This window comes from Panthera tigris, chromosome B4 (assembly GCF_018350195.1).
Source record: "Panthera tigris isolate Pti1 chromosome B4, P.tigris_Pti1_mat1.1, whole genome shotgun sequence".
NCBI classification, from domain to species: domain Eukaryota; kingdom Metazoa; phylum Chordata; class Mammalia; order Carnivora; family Felidae; genus Panthera; species Panthera tigris.
In genome coordinates this window covers 112,367,985-112,380,095 of record NC_056666.1, presented here as the reverse complement: position 1 = coordinate 112,380,095, position 12,111 = coordinate 112,367,985, and the positions used below count along the sequence as shown (strand labels likewise).

Here is a 12,111-nt window from a genome sequence, read left to right as displayed (position 1 = left end):
GACAAAATTGGGACAATTCTATTTTTCTGTAAACACCCTGTAACACCATCACTCATTCTTCTAAATTGAAGAGAAATGCTAGTATGTTGGAGTTATTTCCCAGCTTTGTCTTTTTTTCCTGTCTTTGTGAAGTCCACGCACACAGCTACATATTCATTTTCAGGGGTAGCATTAGCCCAGAGCTTCTTCACTCTGATTCCGTGTGTTTATTTTAACACTTTTTTTAAACATTCAACCCTCGTGACAGTGCTGTAAGATAGGTATTACAGTAGGATTAGACAAACGTTTTCTGTAAAGGGCCACAGATTAAATATATTAGTTTCTGTAGGCTATGTGGCCCGGATCATAACTTTCTGCCTCATAACTAAACAATAGCATAGAAAGCAGACCATCTGCAAGCAAATAAGCTGGCTATGTTACAATTAAACTTTATTTATGGATCATGAAATATAACTTTCACATGGTGTTCACGTGTCGTGAAACATTATTCTTCCTTTAATTTTAACACTTAAAATATTTTTATTTTATTTATTTACTTATTTAAAAAAATTGTTAATGCTTATTTTTGACAGAGAGAGAGAGAGAGAGAGAGAGAGAGAGAGACAGAGCATGAGTGGGGGAGGGGCAGAGAGAGGGAGACACAGAATCCGAAGCAGGCTCCAGGCTCTGAGCTGTCAGCACAGAGCCCGACGTGGGGCTCAAGCTCATGGACTGTTTGATCATGACCTGAGCTGAAGTCAGACGCTCAACTGACTGAGCCACCCAGGCACCCCCACTTAAAAATATTTTTAAAAATGAACTTGTAAGCTGTACCAAAACAAGTGGTGAGCCAGATTTGGCCCACAGGCCATAGTTCGCTGATCCCTATAATGTACAGACTAGGAAATTGGGGTTCAGAGAGGTCACAAACCTTTCTCAAAGTAACACTACCAGTGGATTCAAAGTGGATTCAAAGGTGAGCATCTGATTCTTAACCCATGTGGTATATTTCCTCTGGATAGCATCCTAACTTTTAAACTTAAATCTTAAAACTCTAGTTTAACAAAACTGAGAATTCAGATCACTTCTGCTTAGCCCGGAAACCTAGCCACTACCCAACGTTATTTATATGGCAAAAGATAGTCCCAATTCTAAGTGACATCACTACTTTGGGATTATTTCCTGCTCTGGGGGCTACCTATATGTACATATATACTTACATATGAAAATAATTGTCCTTTTCTTCTAAGCATTTAAACAATAGTGTTGTAATTTAATATATGATAATTAATTTTCACCAGTATGCAAACAGATGCATTTCAGGTAAAAAGCATTTTCCCTTGTGATCTATCCACAGTGCCAACAGTTGCAGTGCCCCTGCCCTCTGCCCCCCACCTTCCAGTTGGGGATAGATAGAGGTTAGCTCAGCAGCCAAACAGGAGACCACAGCTTTCCCCCGGGTGTTTCAGGACGATCATAATATTTGCACAAAGCTCTGCTCTGCCTCATGTTAGTGCAACTACAACTATATAGTTGACTGAACATCTGGGGCAGTGCAGGATACAAAATCATTTTCCCAACCCTGGAAAAAAAAATGTGTCTGTACACATGCTTATGTTTATGCCTTCTCTCCCCCATGTCTTCATGTCCCTGTCTTTCCTCTCTTGGGGAGACTTGGGCCCAGGCTGCTTGTTGGGCCCACTCATTATCTTGAACTCTGAAACTCTAACCTTTTATATTTTAATTCAAAAGGGAGCATTGTTCCAAATCATCCATTATTTTCAACAAGGGCAAAATAATACAGGCTGTCAAGGGCCCCCAAACACAGGTAATTTATTGCTCAGAAATGCTGGATTGAATGTGTTCCCCAAGAAAGCATTCTTCAAAACCAAATACTAGGCACCACCGTGTAGGAATCCGACTGTAAATGATTAAAAATACAATGGATCACTGGTCAGTTGTTTGGTCTGTCTAGAATCATTATGCTTGGAAAAGACGTTAAGCTAGGAAAGGAAACCCTTTGAGGTCTGTTCTCTATAAAGAAAGAGGATTAGGAAAAAAAAAAAACAAAAAAACAGCCCAGTCTTCCTCCCCCATCATCCTAGACAATGTGTTTGTACACACATAGACACAGACAAACACACCCAGAGCCATATATTTCTCAAATAGCCCAGGGCTAAATGCTAAGAATTATAAAGGCAAGATTTAAAAATGCGAGTTTGGACAATGATTTAAGACAGAAGGAGGAAGTCAAAGCAAATGAGTATTATTTAATCTTGTAAATTTGCTATCCTGTGGTGTATTGGTAAGGTGTAGGTGTAGGTGAGAGGCCTTTGTTTGCTCACTATTGTGGCTAGAAGCCTAGGAAAATAAATTTATTCAGGCACGCCATTCTGTCTGCAAAGACTTCCATTTTGCCTTTTATGGAAATCCTAAACAAAGAAGAGTATCTTTGCTTCTGTCAGGAAAGCAGTTTCAATCAGACTGATGAATAAAAAGCACAGCTGCCAAACATGATCCAGAGCAGGGTAAAGTTTAGGTGCCCAACTGCCTATTATTCTATTAAAATGTGTCATGAACGTTGGCCTGGGCTGATAGAGCAAGGCTAGGCAGCACTCTAAATTGCTTCTCAGTTTTAAAATACCAATTCCAGGAAGAATTATATGGGATAAAATGCGGAACCCCCGCGTCACAAGACAGGCTGTTCAGTGAGACAAAGGTTTCATTTTGCAGCCACCGAAGTTAGATTCATGCCATTTACATATTTAAGTCTGGGGTTTTGCCTACTTCCTGAGGACTGTGATTGGTGAATGGTTGTTCTGTGACATTTACACCTTTTGTCTGAATTAAGTGAGGCTAAATTATTTCATTCAAAAGAAGCAAGCTACAGGACACTTCCATTTTTTCAAAGTAGTCGTGAGGCCTTAGGAAGCTTTAGGAAGCTCAGATAGCGTTTGCTTTACCTCCTCATGTCACAGGTGGACACTTGTAACACTTAAGATGGAAGAATTGGAACCTCTCCCAAATGTTTCCCAAAGCAGCACTGGAATCTGCAATCTCAAACCTGTGCTCTTTCTGCTCAAATTCTGAGTGGAGAAACGTCATGTCTGTAGTCCCTGAATAATACTTCCAGAAGGGGACACCTGCTATTTTGATGATTACAAACAAACAAAACAAGAGCAGCAAGAGGATCTGTAGCTGAAAGAAGCATACTCTTCAGTGACAACTGTTGCAACAGGAGTAGCAAAAACCTACTTTCTAGGTAAACACAAACCTGGACTATCATAACAAATAAGACAGAGGAGAAGAGAAAGAAAGAAAGAAAGAAAGAAAGAAAGAAAGAAAGAAAGAAAGAAAGAGGAAGAGGAAAGGAAGGAAGGAAGGAAGGAAGGAAGAAAGGAAGAGAGGAAGGAAGGAAGAGAGAGGGAGTGAGGGAGAGAAGGAGGGAGGGAAGAAGGAAGGAAGGAAGGAAGGAAGGAAGGAAGGAAGGAAGGAAGGAAGGAAAGGAAAGAAGGAAGAATGAGAGAAAAAAAGAAAAAAAACAGCTACATTTCTCACGAAATTACTACCAGAATATGACTTATTTTTGTCTATTTTTGCCCGACCATTGGCTTTATGTCGTGATATCTTGAGACAAACACTTATTGCTTATGTTTTAAAGGCTGTTGTATTAGTTATCTGTTAGTATCTATGAATTACTGTATAGCTTAATGGTATAAGACGATAAGCATTCATTGTTTCTTTGAGTCAAGACTGCAGATGTGGCTTAGCTGGATGTTTCTGGCTCAGGGTCTCTTATAAGGTTGCAGACGAGGCATTTGCAGGGGCTGCATCATCTTAAGACGCGGCTGGGCCTGGAGGATCTGCTTTCAAGAAGACTTACTCACACGGTGCTGAAAGTTGGCAAGAGACTTCAGTTTCTCCCCACATGGGCCTCTCCATAGACTCCTTGTGTATCCTCAAAATATGGTGGCTGATTTCCTCTGGAATGATCACTCCAAGATAGCAAGGCAAAAGTCATAATGTCTTTAATGACTTAGTCTTGGAAATCATGCACTATCATTTCCTCACGGTTCTACAGGTTACACATTGTTGGCCCTATTCTACAGGGCCAACACTACATTTCCTCACTGTTCTACAGGTTACAAATAGTTGGCCCTATTTAGTGCGGGAGGGAAGTCCAAAAGGGTGTAAAGGCCAAGAGGTGAGGTTCACAGAGGGCCATCTACTGTCTTCACTTAAAATTTGAGCTACTGTCTTCACTTAAAATTTCACTTAAAATTTGAGCTACACTGAAGCTGTCTTCACGTAAAACTTGAGCTACACTGAAGCTACTGTCTTCACTTAAAATTTGTCTTCACTACTGTCTTCACTTAAAATTTGAGCTACACTGAAGCTATTTCATTGATTTTGCAAAATGGGCTGGTCAGTTCAAACCACCCAATTATTAAGCATACCCTCATCTTCTAAAGCACAGCTTTTCATTATCATTATGTACATAATCATAATGCCTAACGTTATGGCACTGTGGCAGCTCTATACAATTTATAAATATTTTTACAGGTATTATCTCATGTATTCACAACTTTAATTATTATTATTATTATTATTTTATTTTAAATTACTTTAGATGCAGAGTTATAAAGATAGTAAAGGGAATTCCCTCAATCCCTTTAGTCAGGTATCCCTAATGTCTACATCTTACATAACTGTAGCGCAGTTGCCGAAACTTAGAAATTCACATTGGAGGCGGGAGGCACCTGGGTGGCTCAGTCTGTTAAGCAGAGGGCTCTTGTTTTTGTCTCAGGTCGTGATCTCAGAGTTTCGTGGGTTCGAGCCCCACGTTGGGCTCTGTGCACTGACTGCGCAGAGCCTGCTTGGGATGCTCCCTCTCTCCCTGTCTCTCTGCCCCTCCCCTGCTCACACTCCCTCTCTGTCTCTCTCAAAATAAATAAATAAATACAACTTAAAAAAATTCACATTGATACAATACAATATAGACTTTATTCAGATTTCACTAGGGTTTCCAGTAATGTCACTTTTCTGTTCTAGAATCCAATCCAGAATACCACGTTGCATTTAGTCACTGTCTCCTTAGTTTCCTCTGGTCTGTGACCATTGCTCAGTCTTCCCTTGTTGTTCATGATCTTGACACTTTTAAAGAATATTGGTGTGAGAGAAAGAAAGGGGAAAATCAAGACTCTCAATATTTTATTTTATTTTTTTTATTTAAAAAAAATTTTTTTTAACGTCTATTTATTTTTGAGACAGAGAGAGACAGAGCATGAAAGGGGGAGAGTCAGAGAGAGGGAGACACAGAATCTGAAACAGGCTCCAGGCTCTGAGCTGTCAGCACAGAGCCCGACGTGGGGCTTGAACTCACTGACCGCGAGACCATGACCCGAGCTGAAGTCGGCCGCTTAACCGACTGAGCCACCCAGGCGCCCCTCTCAATATTTTAGTATGAATGACTGGAAAGAGGAAGTTTGCCATGATGGTAGGAAGAAGTTTAGAGTGGAAGATCAAGAGTTCAATTCTGGATACGTCAGGTTGTCTATGTTTGGAATATCCGTATATGATTTGCATGATATAAGATTAATTGAGGCTGGAGAAAATCTGAGGCTTTAGTAAACTGAGACGTCTTCCAAGACAAAGCTTAGCACATAGTGTCAGAACCCTACTTCAGTCTCAGGGAGATGAAAGTTACGGCATGGGAAGGCTGGACTTCCTGGAAAAACAGCACTCACAAGATAAGGGGATGTTTTCAAAATATCCACCAGTATTTGACAGCCCACACTAGATCCTCCAACTCTAAATTTATTTATGTCTTAAAGACGCAATTTTTATCTCCCTCCCCCATGACTGCAATTTTAAAGACTACATCTTTTATTTACTTAACAACAGCATTTGATGATAATTTCACATCCATTTTAAACCTACTTTCTGTTTTGATAAGCATTTGTTTCTCAGGCTACAGAGGTCTAAATTTTAGTCTTTCTTTTTTTTTCTTAATATGATCAGCCCTCGCTGCAAAGAATTTCCAAAAGAAATTTCTTCTTTCAGAAGGTCAGGTAAGTAGCTATTGAAAGGCACAATTACAAAGCAAGATTGAACCTCATGTACACACACTGACAATCACTGAAAAAAGGAGAAAGTCTTAATGGGGAGAAGGAATGAGCTTGTCAGAGACGGCTTCTTGAAGGTGAAGAACATTCAACTTAGCCTTAAAAGAAGTGATGGCTAACAGAAAGAAAGGTCCAAGAACAGAATAGGGCCCATTTATAAGATTGGTTTACCTGAGAGCATGAGAAAAGTTCAAATATGTATTTTTTGAAGGCAATTATAGGCTTTCTCTTTCATTTTCTTTTGCTTTCTATTTTCAAAAAGCACAATATTTCAAAGAGGCTCATCCTACTTAACTCTCATGTGGTTTAAAAATATAACTAGACATATGTTGTTAATACTTTTATATGTCAGGAGCCTGGAGGCTAGAAACAATTTGAACTTAACTTCTAAATTTTGGTTTCCCGACAACACCTTTGTTCTCAGCCTGAAGAATTTTGCAATGCCAAAAGTTATGAATCTTTCCAGATCTAAACCAATAACTGGGGTACACGAAGCAAATGATTGATTATAAATAAAATGATGGGAAACAGGAAGGTGTCCCCATTTATTGACACAAATTTTCATCTCTATCATGATATTGAAAAGGCAGGTTACATATATGATAATGATCAAAATAAATGAAAAGAAATAACTTGACAATAGTATAGAACAAATGTGTAATAAGTCTATTATAGCAAGAATGCCTTTCCTCCAAAAAACAGAACTTAAGCTTTTGAGGACACACGGCATGTCTTCCTCAAAAAAGAGGTAGATTCATAGTGATAGTAGCTCAATAAATACATTTAAATTGAATCAGTATGACTCATTTTTTAAAATGTTAATTCCGTAGTCTGAAAAAAGATCAACCTTATTTCTCTCATTTGGAGAGTATTTTCAGATGGCTGTTAAAAGGTGTTTTTTTTTTCCCTCTCTCTCTTTCATTCAACTTCTGGAGAGTAACTAGAAACAAATCTGTTGCTTGGAATAAACGTTCAGTCCATATGTTATCTTTCATGGTAGCTGATGGAAGTGCGAAATCCTCCTTAGTAAATGCTGCTTGTGGTCTGTCCCTGCCCCCACCACCATATGTAACACATTTAGGAGTGAGGAGAACGGTTTCTTCATCATTTGACTTTGTTGCTTGCATTTTTTCCTTGAGTAACATAGAAAATTTAAAGAGAATCAGCCGTACTAGTACAGAGAGTGGACAGGTCAGTCAGGCTGTTCTGAAAGGCACTCGTGGACCATGATGAGGAATGCAAAGGAAAAGGAAGAAGACAAACATTAAGCACATTCTCCAAATCTCTGCACCGATGGAAGAAGCATCATGGACTCTGGAAACAGAGACCTAGGCTCATTTTGAGTACCACCATCGATTCACCTGGTAGATCGGGGCAAGTTTCTTAATCTGAATCGAAATTTTTCCCAACTAGAGAATGGTGACATGTAATTCTTACCTTGCTGTGTTGATGCAAGAATTTAAAGAGATAATCCAGGAAAAGGAACTGGAGTATTGTAGCTGTTTAATAAATACTAGTTTCCATCTTCCCATCCCTCCAACTCACCATTCTTGTTACTGATAATGAAAAATTCTTGTTTGTGTTTCAATGGTTTATGAGGATCCAAGGAAGACTGTGAATGTGATCAAGTACATGGTTTTTTTTTTTTTTTTTGACACAAGATTTACCAGAATCTTCTTTTCATACTAGAGAGCTAGTCTAAGTTGACTTCTCTTGGCAAAAGCCATGGGGTAACTGGAAGACTTGGGGTTTTTTACTACTGACCGATATATTTCAGGAAAATTTAACCCCAGGCCAAATGCTTTATGCTGGGAAAATAGTCCTTGACATCTGAATGCATCTGAGTTTTGCTGAGAGTCAAATGTGTGGGGTAGGACCCCTTGTGAATTGAAACATCACAAAAGCTTTATATTAATTCCCAGAAAACTACATATATAGAGTTTCATGCAGCTCTAATTGAAATGTAATAACTGTTTACAGATTTGACTGCACCATCACCACAGAGTAATTGCTTTTCCACACCAAGCAAGTAAAAGATGAAGTAAATGTGCCCAGAAGAGTTTGGAACCTCAATAAAATATTTCTAAGAATATGATTATGGATGGTGTCTTTCCTGTCTCAAAGCTCAGTCCAGAGCTCAGCCTCTACAGAGTCAAGTTACTGCTGGCCTTGGGTGTCAGAAGACCCCTCTATTATTCCAGCTTGAGTTTGTTAAAACATGAAATTGCCTTCTCTCAAAAAGCTACATTTAATAAATTATTTATTGTTGGTTTTTCATATGTTCTGCTTAGCATTGGGCTCAAAACTCAGAGGCATTTTGGCTTTTTATGTACACTAAGTATGTTGGCATCTCTTCAGAAGGCAGAAAGAAAGAGTGAAAAGAAAGGTGGCAAACTGGAAAATTTCTCATGAATCCCACTGCAATTTACTCATTGTGAAATGTTCAAGAATCATTTATGATGGAGTAATGACCAATCTTGCTCAAAGCAACTGAAAATATAATTCAAAACAAAACAAAAAACTAAGTTGAAAACAAAATGTTGTAGACTCTGAGTCTGGAGTTCCTTCTTGTCCAGTGAGAAAGTGGGGCACAGGATTAAAAATGTGATTGAAAGGCGCCTGGGTGGCTCAGTAGGTTAAGCGTCCAACGTCAGCTCAGGTCATGATCATGCAGTTCCAGCCCTGTGTCAGGCTCTGTGCTGACAGCTCAGAGTCTGGGGCCTGCCTTATATTCTGTGTCTCTCTGTCTCTGTCCCCGTGCACACTCTGCATCTCTCTGTCTCAAAAATAAAGAAACGTTAAAAAATTAAAAAATAAAAATAAAAATGCAAGAGATGACTAATGTCCAGGAGAAGACAAGAGCCCCGATTAAGGGTCCTTGCTCCATTTTTATTAGAATCAGAAGGCTTACAAACATGGTGATGGATGTACACAAAGAGACAATGAAACTGTGAACATTAACTCATGGGTGTGAGGGAAAGGGGGTTTTGAATCTATGCGGGGTTAGGGAGTTGGGTTAATACAAAATAAAATCCTGGTGCCAGGCAGCAGGTTGTTTACCGCAAACCTGAGGCACCATCTCTGTTTACCTAAACTGGTCTAGGGGACAAGAAAGACAGAGCTTGCTACCTGAGGGTCAACAAGGCACCTTTCTTTTGCTAATTAGCTACCCTCTGGGCAACTTCACCCCTCAGCAGTCCTTCGCCTTATTTACCTGTTTACCTAATTTGGTCCTTCCTTCCTGTGAAAGCAGCTTTATGCTATAGTACTAAATTGGGGGAGGTGTTTCTGCCCTGAATACCTAATCTTGTGTACCTCATATACCTTTGTTCTATGCTGGGGTCTTGGCCACGCCCTATCTATACTGGGGCCTCTGCCCCACCCTATTTATACTGGGGTCTTTGCCTCACCCTGTCTATACCTATTTACCTAATCTTGTTTGCCCAAGCTTGGGTGTGAGCATCCTATGGCTTCCTAATTCTTTATGCCTTGTTAACCCATCTGTGCAAGTTCAGGGAATTTGCTAAGCTTGTTCTCCACAGTTCCCCCTTTTTGTTTTTGTTTGTTTGTTTGTTTCTTCTGGTTTTGTGTTCAAGGACCATCATCACTCAACACAATAAGAGAAAAAGTGGCTCTCCTCCACCCCCCAATTCCAGAGGCTTTAGAATATAAGTGGCAAAATACTCAGGGAAAAGGGGAGAGTTCTGTCTCTTGAGAATGTTTGAAAACTAACACTCCATTAAGGAAGGAACCTAGTTTTTTTGAGAACATACATAACAATCTCATGAGATCAGTAATGTTCTCCCCATTTTAAATATAAGGAACCTAAGGCCATGGGAAATTAATTATTTTCCATATAGAAAGTTGCAAAATACAAATTCAAATCCAGTTCATGTTTTTTTTCCAATTCTGTGTTCTTTTCAAACCAAGTGGCCAATTTCAAAATTAAATATATATAATATATAGTTATACATGTACATATACATATATATAATCTGCATAGTTTCAGAGAAACACCATATTTTGATATTAAGATCTGACTTGAAATTCAATTATTTTCATACATTATATGCTATAATGCAGAAAGTTAATAAACTGAAGAGTAATTGAAATATAGTTGTTTGACCTCAGGTTCCTACTCTAAATGGTAGAACATATAATATAGGTGCCCCTGGGTGGCTCAGTTGGTTGAGCTTTAGACTCTTGATTTCAGTTCAGGTCATGATCCTAGGGTTGTGGGATGGAGCCCTGCGTAGGGCTCTGCTCTGAATGTGGAGCCTGCTTAAGATTCTCTGCAACCACCCCCCACGCCCCCCCCCCCAGCTTGTGTGTTCGTTCTCTCTCTCTCTCTCTCTCTCTCTCTCTCTGTCTCTCTCTCTCTCAAATTCATGGGTTCATGGGTTTGAGCCCTTTGTTGGGCTCAGTGCTGACAGTGCAGAGTCTGCTTGAGACTCTCTCTCTCTCTCTCTCTCTCTCTCTCTCTCTCTCTCTCTCCCTTTCTCTCTCCTCTCTATCTGTCTCTCTCTGCCCCTCTCTGCATGCTCTCTTTCTTAAAATAAATAAACAAACTTAAAAAAAAAGAAAATGTAAATTTTCCCAGGGGTAGTGTGAAAGGCAAATTAACAATAGTAACCAGAGCTGTTCAGAAATATCTGTGCCTTTTCTGATGAAAATCCCATGGTAACTGAAACCACCTTGTCCTATCACATAATTGTGAGCAGATCTGAGATGGAATGCCAGTTCCACTTGTGTAGTAATAGGGAAGGACACTAAGTCTTCTGAAACCTCAGTTTTTGCATCTGTACAATGGAATCCCAACAGTGTATAACTCACAGAATGAGAAAACATATAAAGGCTGTAGCGTGGCAATTAACACATAGTAAGAATCTATTAATTAATGGTATTTATTATTAACACACTGACAGTATTATACCTCACAGCTCAGAGCACAATTGTACTTTTCCCAAATAAAAAGGAATCTACTCCTAAGTTGTTTTAGTTCTTTGTTGACACATCTTATACCAATATTTTAAGACTTCTTTTCTGCAAGGTGTAAATATTGGCAAAGCACTTTTATAATGGCTTTAATGTGTTGTAGGGTTCCAGTGTACTCTGTGTGATGGTACCTTTTCTAGAACAAACATTTTCACTACAAATAAAAAGAAGCCTTATTTAAGAATTTACACATTAGGGGCAACTGGGTGGCTTAGTTGGTTAAGCGTTTGACTCTTTATTTCAGCCCAGGTCACGATTTCATGGCTTGTGAGTTTGAGCCCCAGTTTGGGCTCTGTGCTGACAGCACAGAGCCTGCTTGGGATTCTCTCATTCTCCCTTTCTCTCTCTGCCCCTCCCCTGCTCTCTCTCTCTCTCTCAAAAATAAACTTTAAGAAAAAAGAATTTACACGTTAATTTTCATCATCATCGTATTTTAGGTTTTCATATTGTCTCCTTTAGCATGAACTACACACAGTTAAATTTATCTTCAAATTCTACCTTCAAAATCAACATACATAATAAATAGAAATACTAGGGCAGCTGTGTGGTGATCGACAAAGTAATGCTCCTTGCCAAAATGTCCATAGCCTAATCCCCCAAATCTGTCAGTATACTACCTTACGTGGCATTTTGCATATGTGATTAAGTTAAGGATCTTGGGATGAGAAGATCCTGGATTACCTGGGTAGGTCCAGTGTAAACACAAGGCTTGTTATAGGAACCAGGAAGAAGGGCCAGAGTCAGAAAAGGAGATGTGATGAGGCAAGCAGAGTCAGTCGGGTACCATTGCTGGAAGGGGGCCATGAGCCAAAACATGGAGGTAGTTTCTAAAAGCTCAAAATGTCACGGGACAGATACTGCCCTAGAGTTTCTGAAGTGAACACAGCTCTCCTGACACCTTGCTTTTGGTCCTACAGGACCGCGTTTTGGACTTCTGACCTCTAGAAATGTAAGATAATAAACTCCTTCTGAATAATGTGATATAAGTGTAGCCTTTTCTTTTACATTATTA

At 39.4% G+C, this 12,111-nt stretch overlaps 2 long non-coding RNA genes across 13 annotated transcripts in view; both read left to right on the top strand.

Moving 5' to 3' along the window:
* The window catches only part of LOC122240411, a 430,864-nt gene that overhangs the window by 57,589 nt on the left and 361,164 nt on the right, over positions 1 to 12,111 (top strand). The window lies entirely within an intron of this gene.
* On the top strand, positions 6,009 to 8,199 carry LOC122240412. Its single transcript, XR_006220143.1, has 2 exons — positions 6,009 to 6,050; positions 8,085 to 8,199. It is a non-coding gene; the product is annotated as an uncharacterized LOC122240412 (long non-coding RNA).